The sequence below is a fragment of the Trematomus bernacchii genome, unplaced genomic scaffold, assembly GCF_902827165.1.
Source record: "Trematomus bernacchii unplaced genomic scaffold, fTreBer1.1, whole genome shotgun sequence".
NCBI classification, from domain to species: Eukaryota; Metazoa; Chordata; class Actinopteri; order Perciformes; family Nototheniidae; genus Trematomus; species Trematomus bernacchii.
Window position 1 is genome coordinate 7,199,587 of NW_022988043.1, and position 17,831 is coordinate 7,217,417.

Consider the following 17,831-nt stretch of genomic DNA (forward strand, 5'->3'; position numbering starts at 1 on the left):
CAAATGCTGCCGGATAAGGAAGCATGACTTCCTATTTCCAGACACTGCCTCTGTGCCTTTCAAACCTTAGACTTCTGAAACAGACAGTAAACAATACTAAGCAGCTCAGCCCAGCACACCGTACAACACAACAAGCCAGACTGTAAAGTGGAATTCAAATCACCAAAGGAAAAAAACAAACTATTACCCCAAGAGTTGCAGAAAATGTATGAATATAAAAAGCTGATTTACTCGGATCCGTTCCATCCTCCCCCTAGACACATATTTGTTTACATTTAATATTTTCCAATGCCAGGCATGAAGAATGAGAAAGCTCACAGCGGAATCAAATTTAATATTTCCAATCCTTTCATTATAGGTCTCTGTCTGACTTAAAGGGCATTCCATAACAGATTACCTTAAATGACTTGCAGCAGTAGTACGTTGAAACCAATGAATAAACCAATAACCCTTATCGATCAAAAGTACCTTGCAGAGCTCAAAATACAACCATGACTTTTGTCAAGAGGTTGTTGCTGTGGTCATTACTCTGATTTGTAGTTAGCTAATTTAGCCAAAGACTTGTTGGTCATCCTAACATAATGGTGTCATAGGTCTGTTGTAGCCATAGTATCAAAGTCTGTCTTTTATAGTGCTTATATTGGGATCAACATGGCTGACGGCAACAAAAAACAAAACAAAAACCTGCAGTGTTGCACATTTTTATTCTCAGGAAAGCAATGTGCCAATTTATATTCCCAAGAGTGAAGAAGAGATCAAGACACTCTCTTAATCCATTCAGAAGAAGAGTATTACCAGTTAGGAAGAATACTAAATGAGTTAAGAACAGGTAGCCTGTGTTAGCACATTCTGACAGATTAGTCAATAAATGCAGAATGTTCCATGATTTGTCCCATGATGGAGTTGTTAGTGTTATGTAATAAGGTTTGGTCCAGGATGTCTCCTGACTTAATTCAGCGGTTTAAAGGCGGTAACCTCTTCTTTAGTTAACTGTGTGAGGTATTTGCAGAAGATGTGTACTTGCCTTAATCTCTCCAATACAGGCACTGATCCTCTCTGTCACTCTCATTTCCTCAGTCCCATTGAGCTTCTTTTGTCTTGGGAGCCAGAAAGAAATGGAGGTTGAATTATTTTTGATGACATTTCAATCACTCCAGCTGTCAGACACTCTCATATAGGGAGCTGTAACTGAAGATCACAGTTGAACATTTAGCAGAATGGGTGGCACTACATTTCTCTTGAGTATTCCCATGAATCACCGAAGGTCCAGACACAGACGGTTCTCAATCTTTCCTTCCCTCCTTGCACAGACATCAGTCTCACACTTTTGCCATGTTTATTTTCTCTCATCTTTATTTTTTGTCTCCTTTAGCATCCCTTACAATTGTACATATTTGTATTCTTCTGTCTGTTTGTTTCCTGCGCGTCCTCTTTGTTTCCCCCTTATTCCTCTTTGTAATCATCATTATCAAATTTGTTTCATTTTTGTCCTTGCTTTCAATTCCACTTTTTCTCCCTTTTCCTTTCTGCAGACATTATTCATTTTTGCTTTACTTATTCCTTTCATCTTTTATCCCCAGTTCCCCTCTTCCTCTCACTCTCTCTCTTCCTCACCCCTTGTGGCAATTATTGTTAGAAGTCATGATGGCAGCCCTGGAGAGCCCCTTGTTGCTGGTTTATTTAATACATATTTTTCTTTTTTATCTTTTTAAATCTTTATATTTCCTCTTTCCATCATTCCATTTGTCCTCCATCAGGAATGTTCCCACAGAGCCAATCAATGTTAACATGGTGTGTGTGTGTGCGTGTGTGTGTGTGTGTGTGTGTGTGTGTGTGTGTGTGTGTGTGTGTGTGTGTGTGTGTGTGTGTGTGTGTCATTTCAAGGTGGATGCTGTTGGGTATCTCAAATTGAAGATTTACATTAAATAGATCAATCATATGCACATGTATTTATTACAATTTTGATTATTTTTTAACTGTTTTTAACGCACAATTTAAAATAAGCTGGCAGTATTACATTTCACTGGAATTAAATATGTATGATTACATGTGATAAGTAAACCGATTGATGGAATTGTCTCAAGTCCTACACTTTCTTGGTTAAACAATTAAGAAAGCAAGAATCCACAGTCACCATGAGTAGTACACCTACAAGTCTGTTAAATGGTGTGTTACCTTGGCAACACCATGTTTTATATGCATGTTGTAGTCTTAGACACATGTTTTTCCTCTAATCAAACTGATCTGGTTTCCAGTTCATTAGGTCCATATCATCTAGTTTTAATAGTGACTAATACGCCTTCAACTCACGCTGCCATTATATATGAGTTATGAGACTATCCTGCAGGTTTGTTTAATCTTTTTGATCCTGAAGACTGATAAACTGTATCACAGCCAATAGATACAACATGTTTCTGAAACATTTTCATGTCTCGAATCAAATGATCAAGGAAAATATGTAAGATAACTAGCAGGAGAGCTATACTCCGTCCCCAAGCTTTGTTAGTTCACTGGTTTTTGGATTGACTCAAAATGATTATTTGAGTTTTATACTTTAGCCTGGTTTCCATCAGAGAGATTATTTGCTACATAACATTAGCTTGCTGTCTGCTTCATTTCTAAATGAAGCTAACCACATATTCCTTATTAGTGGAAATGACTCCCTGCTTATTGCCTCCTCTAAACAAAGGTAACCAAGCGTTCATTCAATAGCCTGCTTCAAACCAGGCTAAATAGAAACTTTAAACCTTATTTTTCCGTGTATACTTGTTTTGATATGGTTATTTATGAGTTAACAATACCATTGTGGCTTCAATCACTTCTCACTTCAATTTCCTCACTGCCAGATGTATGTCAACCCTCCTTTTGCCTCTTTCCTCTCCTCTCTGCGGGTATCTTTTATTTTCTTTATGGCACACAAACTCTCTCCCCCCCCCCTCTCTTTCACCCTTTCTCTCTCTGTCAAGATGTGTGTGTGTGTTTTTCCCTATGTCAGGGGCATTCTTTGTCAAAAAGTCTTCTGTAGGATTTGCTGAAAAACTACAACAAAGTGACACCAATGCTTTAGATATGTTGCGTTTGCTTGAGTATAAATGTATGTGCTATGCAAGTGCACATATCAGTTTTTGAACAAGCTTCAGTACATTTTGTGTGGATCCTTTCAAAGTTAAGAAGGTATTCATTCCAAATCCTGCATGTGCTTCTCCATTCTGTGGCTGACAACACACAACACCTTGTATTTATACGAGTTTCCACAATTTTCTATCCAGGTTTTTCATTACAATGTGTACATTTGTAGCCTTTGATGGATCTAAATCTGTGCGTTTTGTGCCATATCGTCTAGCTCGTATGAGTAAGATCATATTTGTCATATATTATAACTGTCTGCCGTGTGTTTGCATTCTATTCCTGTGAGAATGTGTGTCCTTCAACAGTTGTAATCAATTTAAGCTGCCTTAGAAAACGTTTTATGAAACATACTGGGCTCTACAAACCATTCCCTGAGGCCACTGTGTTATTGTGTCTGTGTTTCCAGTTGCCACAATATCACTTAAATGTATTGGAGTAGAATAAGCTGATTTATGTGCAGTGGAGCCCTCAGGTTGTGACCTGTACATAAGTGACCATGGTAACACATGTAGCATGTGTGCTTGTGTGGTGTAGTATGAACAGTAGTAATATGAATGTTGGTTGCAGTCAGATGCTTTTACCCACGCTTGTTTTAAACTTTAGTTATCAGATGAGAGCAGCTGTTGATTTCATATTTTGAATTCAGTAATTTATTTACTTTCTTCCATTTTACGTTAGCCTTTGGAGGGTTTATGTTCCTTCACTGAAATGTATTTTTGTACCCTGCTTTTGAGCGGCTTCACTTGAGGAGTAAGGGGTTATAGCACACACAGGTTCACAACATCTCTGCAGATACTGGTACAACATCAGAAATCCAGCCCTGTTAAATGCAAGATTACAATTGACTTAATGAGATCAACAGTGCATTTAACATGGTTATACATTTAATTATCCAGAATAGTGATAATTAGTTTTAGCCTGCAAAACATAATATGCATTTTGACCTGACAGTGATGCTGTTGAGCTGTGATAAGAAGCTGATTGTGTATATAACTATCACATTGATTTGCTATTTGCAAAAGTCTCATGGATCACTGCAACTCAAATCATGCTTTACTGGCATGACTCGCATCTCTAACACATAATGTGTGTGTGTGTGTGTGTGTGTGTGTGTGTGTGTGTGTGTGTGTGTCCAGTGAGCATTGTGCCATACTGTACTTCACTGCCTCTTCCAACTGTCACATTGTCTGTGATTATAAGGCCAGATATACAGACATACACAATGCATATGTATACAAAAAATACATCAACATTGGTATAATTAAACATGCTCAGAAAAAAAGCTACAATATTGGTGCTTCCAAATAAGTAAATACTAATATAACCATGATAATAATAATGAATACTTATCAATTGAGGATTGGATGTTTCAGTAGAAAACAGAATGGTTGCATTACCAGAAGGAAGAACTTTGTTTTGATAGATGCAGCAAGAACAGATTGGGCCAGGGTGTGTCAGCAGTATCAGATGCTCAGAGCATAGAGATCAAACACCAATACCAGGAGTCCTGATTGGATTGTTCCGTCATGGTTGCCGCTTAATGTCTACAACTTATTGCAAACAGGCTGTTGAAATGTATTTGTTCTGATTTCAGGCAGAGGAGAAAGAGGACGCATGAGTGGAGTATTACAAGTAGTGAGGGGTAAAAGGCAGAGACAGAGTGCCTCCAGAATGATACAGACACACTGTGACACTGATGTAACCTGAACAGAAACAGAAAGTAGAAGGGGGTCTACTTAATACTTTTTGTAACACTTTGGGTTGGGAATGATTGCAGAGCCAGGAATGATTGCCGAGCCAAGACAAGTACTTGAACATTTATAGTACAAAAGTTGAGGGATTTGAGATAACTATGAGAGGATCCCTGATTAGTGCAAACTTCTCTTGAGACTGCTACTTGGACGGTCTCTTAAACGTCTCACTCAAAACTCATATCGTTATTCTCACTCTCTAGTTCTGCTTTCAAATGATCTCATTCATAAAAGGCACAAAAGCAAACTCCTCTTCATCCGATACCTCAGGTACATCTTCATTTCCAGAGTTGCTGTCGTCAGAACCCTCCGATATAAAAGCTGCCTTGCATCATACCTGACACCCTGGTCCTGTGTCAGGGGGATGACTGTGAAAGGAGAGGATAGTATAGAAACAAACCACATTTACACCACATTTAAAATAAATATCTCCAATCATAGAGATTTAGAGTAATGTTGGTCCACTTTTCACACTTTGTGCATTTGGTGAGACCTTATAGAGCCCCAGAGCAGACATGCAGGTCTACACACACACACACACTCACTCACTCACTCACTCACTCTCTCACTCTCTCACTCACTCACTCACTCACTCACTCACTCACTCACTCACTCACTCACTCACTCACTCACTCACTCACACTCTCTCACACACACACTGTGCTGCCGTGGTGTTTGGATCTCAACACAAGGACATGAATTGGTCAGTTTTGTTTGCTAATGGTTCAAGACCTCCACATTAGACTGGCATAATAACTGCCAGAGAGAAGTGGACAGATGGACAGTCAGATGGACAAATGACCATCAATAAAGGTGCAGGGATTTGTAGGCCACAACACACATCAGCAAACACATGACTGCAGGGCTACACACATATTCAGGTTGTCTCTGAACATTCCAGACCAACACAAACAAACACAAAATTAGATATACTGACACACTCACACACCCACCTACACTTACCATGTTTCCCTAGAGTGGGCGCTTCTACTCTTTATGCCTTCCCTAATAAATCCCCCATTTCTCATTCAACTCATTAGCTAATTGACAAATCAATATCAATGAAACTACCTTTCAGTCCCACAATGCCTCCTTTTCTGTGTGTGCGACGCTCGTCCTGTCGGCTCTCCTCCCGACTGCCTCCTGATACGCTTCCCCCACCATAACAAATCGATATCAGTTAGACCACTTTTGACTTTCAAACTGTGGTTGTTTTATTTTCTCCCTGGACATATTCCTAGTGTTACATTCCTGCCTTACTTTCTTTTATATTCTCTGACAAACAGAGGTCCATTGTTGTGTCATTAGCAGGACTGCAGCCATGTGTTTGTATTTGTCTGTGTGTAAAAGGCTTATGAAGGTGCCATGTGTATTGATTTGCCTTAAAGATGGACACATTATCAATGAATACTATTCAATTTAATACATTTTAGAATAAGAAATAACATTTTGCCTGCCACACACATTATTCAAGTTGTATTTAATCTGTGTTAGTGAGGTGTTGATTAAAGTGTGCAGATCATTTTAAAACCAAGTCACATTTGTGAATGACATCAATTAAGAAAATCTGTAAAACAAAAATAAGTGACATCAAACCACAACATCAATAGTCAGTGTAATCTTAAGTCAACAACAGACAACAGCAGACACTCTTTTGCTCCAGTCTCTTGAGAGGAGCTTTTGGAAACGTAATGTTTTACACGTCTACATTGAACTTTTCAGTGTAAGAGTATTAGTGGATTTTAATATTCATTATTACTGATCTCCTTTTCTACTAAGCTGCTTTTATAATCGCGCACCTAATCTTTTGAGGCACTTTTTTTAGTTTTCCTTCAACATTTACTTGAACACAGGTTCTTATCCTCCATTAAGAAGAGAGGTACGCTTTTTTGATATCATGCAGTGTGCACTTTAGACGACAGGCTTTTGAACCACATTGGAAAAGGCTTTGTTCATCTGACCCTCAGTTTCCTTTGTCAATGCTGGCTTGGTAAAATGAAACACTGAGTATGCTTTTAATTCCAGGCTGGTACAGAAAAACTGTGTCTATTCACTGATTCTGCCAGAAAAATAGCATTTCCTCACCACCTAGTCTCTCTTAGTGCAGTGTTTAGTAGCATGCTGGCATCGATTCACATATTAACACGGGTATTGATTTATGACGTATTCACACTTGTACTCCATCTCTCTGTCCCAATTTTCCCTCCCTCCATTTTTTACAGATGGTTAACTACATTTGCCTGACAGAGCCCCTATTCATGCCACCTTCTAATCATAAGTAAACTTGCTTGAAATATTTTCCTCACAGGGGTCTATCCCTCTTCCTAGATCTTTCTCTATTTCCCTGTTTATTCTATTGGTATTATTCGGTAAAGCTTAAAGACACAATGCGTTTATATGCCAATAAAGCTCTTTCAGACAAATGTAATCTTATCTTCATTTGTTTTAAACTATTTGAACAGTTTAAAGACTTTACCTCAAGACCTGGTGGTCTCTGAGTTTTTATAGCCCGCTTTATTCTTTACATTTTCTTCATACTGCAGCATTTAAGTCTCCCAGGAAGAGCTGCACATTGTGATATTTAAATGTTGAATTCTCTTCCTCCATGCAGTTGGCAGATCCTCACAGCAGAAAGGCCAACTCTGAAAGGGAATGCTCTTTTTGCCCAGTTCAGTTTCTGTCAGATTGTGATACCATAGTGTTGTGACACTGTGGGCACTGTGACACTGTGGGCAAGTAGCTTGTAGATCTGTTGCATTTAATCAGATATTTTACATTCACTTAACACTAGACCAGTTTGATAATGTATGATAATTTAATATTGTAAATTATAGGTTATAATCTTTGTACATTGGCACCATTAAAGTATCTTCTTCCTTGAATTGAATGTGTTTTGATACCAGAACATTATGGCTTATCGCAGAAAGAAGCAGTCCAGAGTATGATCTCCACTTTAGTCCTGCAGCATCCTGTCCCCTCACAGTACTGAGCTCTACCTGCAGGCAAACAGATCAGCCCCTGCAAGGGAGGAACTCACAGAGGTGCCAACTCTGTTTTCCTCTGTCCTTTGACATCTTAACAGTAGCTACAGATAAATGCAGAGAGGTTTTCACCTCCCTGGAATCCATGTCTCTATACCCTTAACCTGTGTTACATTGGCACACACAGCAGCATTCTCCTGGCAGAGGTTAAGCTGTTTATACCTTGTGGAGATACTGCTCTCCTCCTTCTCGCTGTACTGCACTCGCCCTATACAAGGCTGCCACATTTTGGCCTCTTCTTGGCAGAGGCTGTACAATCCCTCCTGTCCACTGGGGCTCTTGTTCTGCATAATGGTTGGAAAAGGCTACACCAGCACACCTCTGTGTTGGTACCTCTCTGTCAGCAAGTCAGTAGTTCAATCTCAATGCTCTGTCAAGGGCACATCTCTATGCTGGTCTATGCTGGCCTAGCACATATCATTATCATCATCATCATCATCATCATCATCATCATCATCATCATCATCATCATCATCATCATCATCATCATCATCATCATCATCATCATCAGATTGGGAGTTATTGTGTCCCAGGGGGTTTCAGAGGATATTTGTTGGTGTATAAGATTAAAACGTCTTTTTTGATTATTTTTGAATGTGTGATTTTTATGTTAAAGGTCACCTATTATGAAAATCCACTTTTTCATGTCTTTTATACATCAACATGTGTCCCCTCTGTGTAAGAGATTCTGAAAGCTTCAGGAAAAAATATTCGCTCACTTTTTGTCCTGATCCATTTATATAAAAACCTGTCTGAAAATGAGCTGATCAGATTTTGGCCACTTTATGATGTCATAGCGATGTTTTGGCTTGTGTAACCATTAGCCAATAACCAACCAAGGTAACACCCCCTATCACCTGAATCTCCTCCTAGAGCACCATTGTGTTCTTTTTAACCAAATATCTCTCAGAGGGGCGTGGGGAGTGGCTCCTTATTTTCATCTAAAGTAACAGACAGAGAATCAGCACTTTTGAAACAGGGCTGAAACAGAGGGGATTATGGGATGCTACACTGCACGATCTGTTTGGTGTTTGGAGCCAAACACTTCAGAGACATGTTTTGTATATATCTGGGACCTATAATATATTGATGAAAAACAGTATAATAGGGGACCTTTACTGTAAGTAGAACTTGAAAAATCATATGTATAATATTTTCAATAAGGTTATTAATAATTATACTATCTATTAATTTGCTCACGCTTATTTTCACTGGGGGCAGATGATTATACATTTATTCAGTTGTATTGCTCACAATTCAAGAACGCTGGTTGAAGAAGTTATTCTGATGATCACTGAGCCAACGTGTAGGCCTGAACCCTTTAGGTCAGTGCAGTACAAATGGCATACTCTTGGCTGGGTATCAACTGCTTGTTTTGTCTTACACTTGGATTATGCATCCATCGTTTGCCCTCTGTTTGCCAGGTTGCACTCTGTTCCAGATAATGCCCTGCAGGTTGTCAGGTTTGGCAGCTTGCTCTTTGTGATTCACTGTTTTAGCACTGTTGCTGTATGTGTTGTTGTGCCCATCAGGGCCAGTGAGCAGAGAGCTGTTACCTCCTGCTCTACCATTCCCTTTTGTTTGCTCCTTTTCTTTCTGTGTCAGTCTTTAAGCTACATTTGTTTTCCTTTGTTCTTTGTGTCTGTCCTTCTTTCTTTATCTGTTTTTCCTCTTTTACCTCTCTATGTCCCTTCCCCTCTGTTTCCTTCTCCCTTGATGTATCTTTCCTCCTCCCTTGTTCATCTGTTACCCTGCATTTTCACTCCCATTCTTCCTTACTGTCATTTCAGATTTTTTTGTCTTCTATGCTTTGTGATCTTCTTTTATCTGAGATGTCTACATGGTGGGCTGACAGAGAAACAGACACACATGGGGAAACACGCATAGCACATGTAGAAACACAGTCATTTATAGAGATAGACACGGTCAAAGCTTCAACACCAGGTATAGAGGAGATCCAGGACCACATGCATACACAGTTACATACACAAACATTCATGTCCTGCTGCGTGACTTTACCAGGAATAGGGCTGCTGTCAGGATGAGTCACTCTATACAGTGTTTATTTCCCTTCCTCTGTTGAAACAACAGCCTTCAGAAACTAAAACCATGGCAACAGCCTCTGCAGCCTCTACTATGAGATCTCGGCCACAACATCACTTTAGGAGGCACACATAAGCAGACATGAGACCATGAAAACACACACACACACATGCATAATTGCCAACATGACAATGAACTCATTCTCTCAGAGATCTCATGGAGAGGGCTTATGTCTGTTCTCATCCCTATGCTAGAAAATCCTATTGTTGTTCAACCTCATGTGCACATGCTATTATGAGAACACAGAGGCTTGTGTGACATACAGTACATTGTGTGTACTATTTATGATGCCTAAGATATACCTAATACAGGACTAGTTTTCAACTTAGAGGGGTCCCCTCCAGCACCATACTGTATAGATAGAAGAGTTACGACATCTCCGTTCACTCCAATGGACCAGTTTTTTTACAGCAATGGCGGATCGTGGAGCCCTTAATAGTTGCCCGGAAGTTAGCTTGCCGCTGACTTCCGGGGAACTATTGACGATCTGCGGCCAGCTGCAGCACAGTAGAGTTGCAGCATAATAGACCGCTCGTGATGGACTTTTAAAGGTAAGAAGACGTTTAAAGATTTATATTGCGGATATTATCAGCAGATCTGAGTCAAATGAACATGTGTATTAAAGGATGTTAGTGGATTATCCCTAAATCAGTAGATTTAGGGAACGTTTACAGATAACAGATTAGGCTAGGATACCGGATAAAGTTAGCAACACACGTTAACCATGAACAGCCTATTAATCCATTCTCCTAATGTTATTGCAATCCAACGTTGTGGAATTAGAGAAAAAGGGCTTCTTAACGTGCTTTTATCCGGGGTGGAGGGAGTTAAATATTAGTTAAATATAACATTGGGGCGTGTGATTGTAGTGGGTGGAGTTGGTGAAATGAGGATATCCATTTTGGAGTTCAAGCTAGTATAATATAGTTAACGTTACACAATAATAAGGATGAGAGCTATTTTTGTGATACATCGCTATTGATATGGATTTAGAGTGCATATTTGAGACTTCCAAACAGTAAACAAAAACGTAACTTATGGGTGAGTGTTTTTAGCAAAGCCATATAATGTCCTTGTGATTCTGTTGATTATTACCTGTCTGTATTATGTTGCAGCTCAGCTGATTTTGGATTGATGGCAAAGGGAGAGGGACTTAAGTGAGAGTGAAAACACAAGGTAAGTTTAAAATAGGTCAGCAATTTCCCATCCTATAGGTTGCTATATAGATGTATCTAACCCTTTCTCCTGTCTTTGTCTCCCTCTTTCAGCACAAGAACCCCAGGGGGATTCAATGGAGCCTGAAGACCTGCAATGAGACCCTCACCCTGCACCTGAGTCTCAACTCCCAGAGTTTTGCAAGCCTCTCCCTGTTCCTTATTTTTATTAAACAGACATTAAGCTTCCCAATGGTGTGGTCTTCGTTTTGTGAAAAATATGATTACCTCACATATTTTGTTGCGGTTGTCTGTTTTGATGGTTAAATTGCTCCTGCTGACTTGAGCTAGCCATTTTGTCCTCCTCTCTGTGTCAGTGGGGAAGCCGTACATTCTCATTCTTACTCCTTTCTCTGAGCGATTGGAGCATCCCCAGGCAGCACAGCAAACCATGGGGCAGACTATATGCCAGGACAACACGGAGGAAAAGGCACAGACAAACTGCATGACATGCTATTCAATGTTTATTGAATTCCATGTATTTACAATGGATGTTCCTAAAACAACACATTTAACGTCATAATCATGCTGCCGCTAGTCCTTTGATAGTCACCTGTTGGTCTCCTGTCCTTTCTGAAAGTCATAAAGATTACATTAGTCATTTAGATTACTTATGTCCTCAAGTACCATGGGATTACTGAAACCACCATGAATTTAAAAAATGGTAGAAATTAATCTAATCTAAATTTTGAAGCATTCCTTGCCATCCTCTCCCTCTAAATATATCAATAAACATTAGGAAGTGATGCTCCTGACTACCATACCTGTTTAAGAAGATAATATTAGTTTTAAATAATTCAAAGCAATACACAACAGCAACAGGCTCTTTAACCAAGGCAACGTTAGCCTAACATGTATATGTCAACAAGTAAACTAGCTGTTCACACTATTCCTAATATTACCCATAAATATTAGCAGATTCTATTTTATTTTTAAAACATATTGATGTAAATACATACACATATCGGTATGTTGTATAAATATTGCAAATCAAAACCTTTATTCACTACTTATTACCAAAAATCGTAGTTCTATCTCCGGTAATCATGCATTCATATGTCCCGCCACAAACTTCCGGGGAACTATTGATTCTCCCTGAACCACGTGACGATCAAGCATTTTGGACTTCCGTTGTCATAACTCTCTCTCTATATGGCGCTGGTCCCCTCTAAGCAAAAGGCTAGACAATGGTTTTGAGAGTGTGTGATCCAAGTCTGTTCCATTGTTAAATATCTCTTTGATCTTTCTCTGCATCCCTTTGTCTTTATCTTTTCACTTTTCACACAAATACAACACAGTTAGGGATGTCCCGATCACCTTTTTTTGCTCCCGATCCGATTCCGATCATTTGATTTTGACAATCTGCCGATACCGATTTTTCCCGATCCGATCTTTATGCAATGCATTAAGAGGAAAAAAAAGGTAACAGATAACGGCTGGTCATCCAACGCGATGAATTCAGCTATCTTGGCTGTTCTGGGGTAGTTTCTCTTTCCTTTTAAAAGTCTCTGAAAGTGTCGGTTGTTTCAGTGCCGTTACCTGAGTGGCCGCTGTGTACTCGTCGTGTTGTTGTTGTTGGTGTTTGTATTAGATTGGTCATGTTGAACGTAGCTCTGTTCTTTCCACCACGCGGAACCTCCGCCTTGCAAACATTGCATCTGGCTGTTACACTGCCTTCGCTTTCAATTTTATAATACTTCCAAACTCCTGACATTTTCTCTGTCCCGACTCCCGAGTCACCAGCTGAACGTAGCCTCTTGTTAGCTTACTGCTACTATTAGACACTGCGCCCACTCTGTTGCCAGATTTGAGAGAAATAAGCAACCAGGTCTATGAAAACAAGCCCAAAAGAAGCAACACATACATGATGTTGTGTAATTTTAACCCAAAACTAAGGCCTCAGGATGACTTTAAGACGTGAAAATGGTCATTTTTGTTTTGTAACATTAAATAAAATGTATAAAAATATTTTATAAAAAAAAAAAAAAAAAAATCCGATCCCCGATTTTTTTCTCCCGATCCCCGATCACGTGAAAATCACGTGATCGGCTCCGATCCCCGATCACGTGATCGGATCGGGACATCCCTAAACACAGTGTTTTGTTTTATTGATTTTCATTGTTCCTTCTTAACATTCCATGCCTTTACTTTGATTGTCAGATTATTTCTTTATCCACGTACCCCTTTTTGTACAGCAGATATTATCACTGAGAACAATAATTTAGTTGTATTTTTAACACACATTACAATAAACCTTTACTTGAGCAAACAATACATAATTGGTGACTACCCAGCACTACAGTACCTGCTGAGTAATGGCCATTGTTTGAATATTGAAATAATGGCTGAAACCATTTGTGATTTTGAGTGTCTGTTGATCAACACTGTTTTGCATGATGCTCTGTGATCTATAAGTTCAGCATCTGCTAGGGAACTTGTGCTTCCTTTCCCTGGCAGCAGCAAATGAAAGGTAATTATCCATATTTGTATATGTGTGTCGGTAATGTTACATGAGAGTACACATCTATTGAAAATCAATTGGCAAGGACAATTGGAAGAGGGTCGTCTGAACATAAAGGTACTTTTCTGGTTCAGAGCATGGAAAGTTCAAAATGGTTTCCCTTCACAGTTGCTACAGTCTTTGTAACTCAAGGACTTTACAGAAGAGTGTCTGAGTCTATTCATTATGTGCCTACATATTTAGCTCTGCTAGGGAAAGAACAAATAGACATCGTTTTTTAAATGTTTAAACTCAGAACGTCTGGGCTTTAATAAAAGTTGGATATTGGTATGGATTGGTGAGGAGGCTGAGAATAGTTTTTGAGGAGGCTGTCACAGTGTCAGGTGTCTTGGTGGAGGAGATGATGAGATTATTCTCTTTGCATTGTGATGGACGCAGATCAGGCCAGCTGTTAGGAATCAGTCAACATTTCAAACTTCTTTCACCACATTACTGAAAACTATTTCAACCGTTTAATCTGTCCAAAATTATCAATGTTGTGTTTTTACTTTTCATATAGTGGTTATTTGCAAACAAAGACATGTCAAATTATTAAGACATACGTACATTATGAAATGTTTATTTAAATATTTGCTTTAAACTGCTTAGTGCTAATGTAAGGAACAGGTCATCATTCCCTCTTCTGATCTTTTTTTATACATGTATTATTGTGTAGAAATCTTCAAACCTTAAAAGCAAGTTCAGTTGGGAATGTGTTTATTAACAAAAAGGCATCTTGTTTTGGTATGAGGCAAATTTGAACGAGTTTCCAAGGGGTTCAAAGGTAATAAGTGTGTGCTTAGCCGAGAAATGAGAGGGATAAAGCAGGGAGCGAAAGCAGAGCAAGCAGGCGATAGAGATGAGATGCTGGTTCTCTAAGAACGAGCCCGATGATTGCTCTCCCTGGGTTCTGACCTCATGCATTGGTAAACAGGCACAGCTTTGGTTTTCCTTAACACAGAGACAAAGTGGCATACATGCACTCACCCATACACACTACCCTTTGTTGTGTCTTGCCCACTAGGCGCACACTCGCTCTTATGAATGCACTCATGCACGCACCCACTCACGCACAGCAAATGAGTCATTCTTTACATCTCATTTCATTCAGGGACCATTTAGAATGAGAGTTTCTCACTGATGATTGAACTGGTCAACAAGGGGATGCGATAACTTACACATCTGACTGGTGAATTCCCTGAGTAGCTCCTTAACATATTTAGCAGGGACACACACATGTAGACACACACAATACACACATACTTCTGAGAATCTTCTAAATTACCTGGCCTCTTTATACCATCCCATTTCGGGCCAAAGTCATTTTCTAGCCTATCCAGCCAGAACAGCTCCACTCATAAAACAAATGACTCCCTAGAGGTTTTTAGTGAACCAAAGGATGATTATTACAAAGCATTACTTTAATAAACATTAGCTATTATTTAATTTGTAGGGTTTCTCTGGTGTTTCATTGTTCAAGGTTTTGAGGCAACTGGATATACACTGCTTTGGCCTGCATATAATAACTTTTCTGAAATAAGAACTTGTGAAAGCCGGATCATGTTACATTTCACTTAATATACCTGTCATTATATGGTCAACACACTCTCCCTCACTATCTGTGTGTGAGAGTTAAAATCGCTCAAAATCAAATGTGTAGTTATTTCTCAGTCCTGGTTAAGTAAAATAATGTTACCTGCATGTAACAGTTGTTGATGGTTAATATCCATTATTTGAAATGTCCATATAGGCTTCATTTGTTTTAACATATGTTTACTGTTTATGTAATCGAATGACCTGTTATTTAAAGCCATCCATCCATCCATCCATCCATCTTCTCCCGCTTATCCGTGGTCGGGTCGCGGGGGTAGCAGTTCCAGCAGAGAGCCCCAAACTTTCTTTTCCCTGGCCACATCAACCAGCTCTGACTGGGGGATCCCAAGAAGCTCCCAGGCCAGCAAAGAGATATAATCCCTCCACCTGGTCCTAGGTCTACCCCTTGGTCTCTTCTCAGCTGGACGTGCCTGGAACACCTCCCTAGGGAGGCGCCCAGGTGGCATCCTTACTTGGTGCCCGAACCACCTCAACTGGCTCCTTTCGACGCGAAGGAGGAGCGGTTCAACTCCGAGTCCCTCCCGGATGACTGAACTTCTCACCTTATCCCTAAGGGAGACGCCAGCCACCCTGCGGAGAAAACCCATCTCGGCCGCTTGTATCCGCGATCTCGTTCTTTCGGTTATTTAAAGCGCTCGCTATATTTTAAGTCATTGCACACCCATAGTGTCACACACCCTAAAATGATTAGAGCTCCTTTTGGAAAAGGGAAGGTGGGGGTAATTTTCCTATAATCTAGGTCTTCTTATAAGTGGGCAAAAACGGCAATTACTAACCTAGTGTCAAAATGATGACCCTCATTATTATTATAGTACAATTAGTGTGAAATACTTTTTGATTGCCAGAATTCAGTTGACAATAGCTACAATACCAAAAAGGGTCCATCATAAAATGTGATGTATTCTTACATCAACCTTTAGCTTTATGGCTTATCGAAATGTATACATCATAGAAAGTTATATTATACTTAATTTAATATTACAGTATTCTATGATATTACAGGACTTTGTATGGCCTGCTAGTATTGTGCCCTCCATAGTTAAACAAATTATGGTTTACAGTCTAAAGAGCTTTTTCAAATGTTCTTAGATGTTTTTTCTCCTTCTCTATAAAGCTGGAAATAAGAAGTGTTTTTGTGTTTGGTATGTGAAAGAGAAATGTAATGATACATAGTGGGTTGGGACTATACTTGTGAGACAATGTTGACTCATTAAAACAAGTACTCTCTTCACCGTGTACACGAAAGTTTACATAAAGCCTAACTAAACAGATTCATTTAGTGTAATGACTATGCTGAGGGACGTGTGTGGCAGTCAGGGGCGGACTGGGACTACAAATCAGCCCGGGACTCTCGACCGGCCCACTTCGGTACTGCCGGCCCACCTCGGTACCGCTAGGGCGTGCTAGTGACTTATCCGAGCGGCCCACCTCCGTGCCGCAAGTAAATACCGCTAGTAAATTGTCGACGGGGGGACGGGGACGGGGTGCTAGTGACTTATCCGACCGGCCCACTTCAGTACCGGCCCATCGGGATTCGTCCCGAACGTCCCGATGGCCAGTCCGCCCCTGGTGGCAGTATGATGGAGAGTATGTGTTGAGGAGATAATGACAAAGGTCCTAATAGGCTGACAGATATGAGTTCCCATGCTCCGTCAGGTGTTGAGGTAATTATAAACTTGCAGGAGGAACTAAGCACTGTCACATTTGCCCTATTGGTGAGTGTCCTTGAGCTACACCTTCAATTTGAACCAGAACCAGTGGACTTGCTCTTTAGTGCCTTGTCCTCTGATAATCCTGTCAAGAGTAGACAACCTGCTTCCCTGTGAATATTGAGCTATATGGTTATTATCACTAAGGAAGTGTTTGATTTGTGATTTTCCACTCGGGTATCTTATAATGCAGTATCTATCCGACATGACATTTAAGGCTGTTTATGGTTCCTCCCTTCATGTGACTACTAGTGGGTTTTAATGAGACTGTGTCCTATATGGTGAGGCTAGCATAAACAGTTTTCAGAGCTGAAAAAACCTACTTTAGAAAATTACCCTGCTCTAAGGGTTTCCTTTCTGCTGGACAGTACAGGAACATTTTATTAAAGCAATATTCCTTTTGCTCCTTTACAGTTCATTAAAACAGTACATTAACCAGAAGCAGGAACCTTTTTGATGCTGGTACTCTACCTTTACGGCCCGTCCACACGGTGGCGTGCGTTGAAGCTTCAACGCAGCTTCCCATTCACTTTGAATGGGGTGACGTCACACTTTGCCAAACTGCATTGTGGTTCCGTCGTGGCGCTTTGCCTCTGTTGCTCGCTTCAAAAGTTGAGAAAAGTTCAACTTTTCAAGCTTCAACTGAAGTGTCAGCCAATCAAATCATATGCCAGTACAAGCTCTAGCCAATCAAACCGCGTGCTTGTGTGTCCGGGGCGGGAGATTCATGGGATTGGTTGTTGGTCGAGCTTCAGACACGCCCGCCAGCA

General features: G+C 40.0%; 1 protein-coding gene and 1 long non-coding RNA gene across 2 annotated transcripts in view; both read left to right on the forward strand.

Annotated features, from left to right (window-relative positions):
• grid2 (glutamate receptor, ionotropic, delta 2) overlaps positions 1–17,831 on the forward strand; it is a 410,560-nt gene that overhangs the window by 89,976 nt on the left and 302,753 nt on the right. The window lies entirely within an intron of this gene.
• Positions 11,140–11,427, forward strand: LOC117473254. Its single transcript, XR_004555003.1, has 2 exons — positions 11,140–11,200; positions 11,293–11,427. It is a non-coding gene; the product is annotated as an uncharacterized LOC117473254 (long non-coding RNA).